Genomic DNA, 4,062 nt, shown 5'->3' with positions numbered 1-4,062 from the left:
AAGGGCCATCCCAACTTCAGAACCCCTTGTGGGATTGGCTGAAGCCTTTATTGTAACTGTGTTGTTGTTTAAATTCTTCCTGTATCCAATTCTGCTTCTATGATTCTCTAAGAGGTGTTATTTGTGAGAGAACTGGCCCCCAAATACCCTCCTATGTATAGATATCCATCTCAGGGTGTATTTCTCAAGGAATATGACTTAAGACTGGGTTGTAGAAAAAAAATCTCTAAAATCAGATTTTGGAAGTGGATTGTCCACCAGCAAGCTCAGAATGAAAACCATTTCACTGGCAGTATGTGGAATACTGACAATTTTTGGCATTCTGTAGCTGTGAAGTTGTATAAACTTTTATCACTTGTGAACTGGGATATGCTATCAGAAGATGTGAATGCACTGGCAGGAGCATCTTGTATATATATAGAGGAGTATATATATATTTGAGTGTTTGGATGAAGTAGCAATTATAAGGACTGGGGAAAGGGATGGCTTTTTCTAGATGCTATTGATGCCTTTGACCAAGCCAATGAAAGGCTAATGAGTGCTAGTAGCTGATTTAAGGTGGAGTGTAGATGCAAAATATCTTTGGCACCATATAAAAAAACTCTCATCTCTTTCATCTAGAAGGCAGAAAAAGTTGAAGCTTAAGCCCAGGACTTAATTATAAGGATCTTAGATCTCCAGTTAACACTGAATTCTCAATCCCAGCAAGTCACCTATGCCAAGATCAGGACACTGATGAGAAAAATGATGGGAATAATTAGAATTCTAAGGCATCTGGGTCAATGCACTCTAAAGCCTCGACTTCCAAAACTCCCTGAAACTCTCTGTGACTGTATACTCCCTCCCTGGGCCCTAATTGGCCACCAGATACATGACTAAAACTGTTACATTACCCAGTTGGGGAAATGCTGGCCTCTTAAGAAAGAAAATTGACTGTGTATCAAAGAAGCTGCAGGACCTACACAAGGCATATTAACAGGAGATATGGCACCATATATGGGACTGAATCTTAAGTGTGCTGGATCAAGAAGAACAAAATATAAAGTTGTATAAATGACAGTATATTGATATAGTATTACTCTCCCATAATATAGGACTTACTCTGTCAAGAGCCCTAGGAGATAATGCTGAGATGCTACTAGGATGATTCTTAGAAGCAAGGGAAAGCTATCTTCCACACAAAGTGAAATAAAAATGGCAGAAATTGCATGGAAGGTGGTGAAGAAAGGAATCACAAGTCTCTAGAATTGATTATACCAGTGAAAGGGAGCACACTGCAAAACAAGAAAACTCTCCAGTCAAATATTTTCTGCAGGCAGAGTCAGAGGACATTCCATTTACCAAAGCAATAAAGAATGTGCTGGTGAGAGGCACCACAATTACTGAGTAGCTTACTGGCTGTCTTTCCTGTGCAGGCCAGGGCTGACAGTAGGAAATGCTATAATAAAATCTGGCTACTTGATGGAAAAGGTGATGATAGAATCTGGAAATAATAGAGGCCAGATGTCAGTGATTTACAATCAGGAGCAAAGTGTTTGCAATTATTGTAATGAACAGCAAGGTCAAAGTGGCAGCCAAGGGGTCCTGACCTTCAGAGAAAAATGGAAACGGTTACCAGAATGTGGTGTTCCTAGAAGCAAAAGAGATGGAAATCTGAAAAGCTATTTTCTAATTTTACAACTAAAAAAATCAAAACTAGATGCCCAGAAAGGGCATTCCCCCATACCCCAAACCATTATTCTTTGCCCAGTTTCTAGCACTGAGTGTATTCTCATATCCAGCACCATGGTAAACAGAAAACCCTGTGATGTTGCCTCCAATTCTTCCCTAAAGAGACTTAAGATCATCTATTTAAGTAGCTATATACTAGAAAAAAGGTAATAGCAAATATATTGAGAATTGTGAGGCTCAGTTGACATTGATACTTGGATACAATAACTGTCATCGTGGCTCCTCTTGTAGAGTTAGAGCATATAAGGACAGGTAATAAATGGAGTCCTGGCCAAGGTTTAGCTCACAGTATGTCTGCTCTATTCATGAATTCACCTGGTGGTCATTCTTCCAGTCTACAAGTGTATAACTAGAATAGATATAATTGGTACATACTTGGAAGAACCCCAATATTGGGTCTTTGGCTTGTGGAGTAAGAGCTTTCATAGTAAAAAGGCCAGGTTCAAGCCTCCTAATCACTCCTACCCTTCCCTATTTCCAGCCAAGAGAGTAAATCAAAAATAAAATTGTATCCTAGGAGAATGGTAGAGATTAGCGCCACCTTAAGAACCTGAAAGATGCAGGAGTGGTAGTCCTTATCACATCCTCACTAACTTACTAGTTGGGCCTCTACAAAACCAAATGGATACTGGAGTATGACAATGGACTATAGTAAATTTAATGAAGCAATAGTCCTAATTACAGCTGCTGACCTAGATATCTTTACTAGAACACATTAACATAGTTTCATGTATATGATATGTGGCCATGGATATGGTAAATGCATTATTTTCCATTCCTATTAGAAAAGAGGATCAAAAGCAGTTCACATTCACATGGTACAGACAGTACTACCCATTTTCATTGTTGCTCAGGGTTATATTAACCCTCACATCTTCTGTCATAATATACTCTGAAGAAACTGGGACCATTTGAATGTCCTGCAGAAGATCACATTGGTTCAATTTATCAATGACATGAAAACAGCTACACTGGTACTTATAACTTTTTCACCTCCAAATCAGAGGTAAATCACTGACTAGTGATTTTAAGGGACTAAAAATGTTGCCAACTGAAAAAAAATATAGACTGTTATTTTTATTTCAGCATAAAGTACAGCTAATGTAAAAATTGCAAAAATGTTAGCATACAGAAAAAGATAATCTTGGACTATACTCTCTTATGAGCTACCTTTGAGCTGAGTTTTCTTAAAAGAATGGTGAGCATAGTACCAATAACCTAAACCAGGCTGGAGTCATTAGCAATTGCTTTGGACCTTTGAAAACAATGATTCTGCTTATTGTGCCAATCAGATACCATAATAAGTCCCATTCAACTTCTTTTTGTGATAATGGCATTTGTTTATATTAAAAAGTGCATTAAAATGGCAAATGGTAGATTGGTGTGGTAATAAATTTTGACCTGAAATCTGAGCTGCTATGATTAAGTTTCCATGGAAATAATTTTTTTATATCTAAGTATGAAACTAGTACTCTCTGGCATTTGTTTTTCAAAGAGTATTTTATAATTTAATGTAATTTTTAAAAAAACAGCTCACTTTTGACTTTGAGGAAGATGTTTTTATGAGTCTTTTTAATAACTAAAAATATTTTTTCTTTATAAACCCACCTGTAACTTGCTGGATGATTTTTCCAAATTGCATTTACATTCCCTGACTTATTTTACCCCCTTTTACAATGGAGATAATAGCAGAGTGGCAAAAGTCTTTATAAATACTTGCAGAGTATCTTCATCTTCCAAAAGGCTATGAGGATAAATACTAAGACTATTATAAATCTTTGTTTTTTAAGATTTTATGTGTGTATTTTTAGAGAGAAGGGAAGGGAGAGAGAAAGAGGGAGAGAAACAACAATGTGTGGTTGCCTCTTCCACACTCCCTATTGGGGACGTGGCCTGCAACCCAGGCATGTGCCCTGACTTGGAATCAAGCCAGTGACTCTTTGGTTTGCAAGCCAGCACTCAATCCACTGAGCCACACCAGTCCAAGGGCCCAAGACTATTATAAACCCAAGATTCTAAAACAGAAAATAGATCAAAAAATGAAAAATGGTAGATACATACATATAGATAAATAACAGCTTCTAGAACCAGGTATCAACTCATTACATGTACACAGTGCTTTATAGTTTATAAAGAGTGTTCACATACAAGCAATTGGCAAGTTGGATGTTATCGACTCTCTTTTGCAAACAAGAAAGGTGAAGCTCAGAGAGATTAAATTCTTACTCAATGTCTCCTGGGTAATAGCAACAGAATTGGGAACCTAGGTTTTCTGATTAGAAAAATTCAGGAATCTTTTCACTACATTAAAGTTACCTTGTGAAATACAAG

This window comes from Sturnira hondurensis, unplaced genomic scaffold (assembly GCF_014824575.4).
Source record: "Sturnira hondurensis isolate 20B ecotype Veracruz unplaced genomic scaffold, ASM1482457v3 Scaffold0014759, whole genome shotgun sequence".
Classification (NCBI taxonomy): Eukaryota; Metazoa; Chordata; class Mammalia; order Chiroptera; family Phyllostomidae; genus Sturnira; species Sturnira hondurensis.
This window is presented reverse-complemented; position numbering follows the sequence as displayed.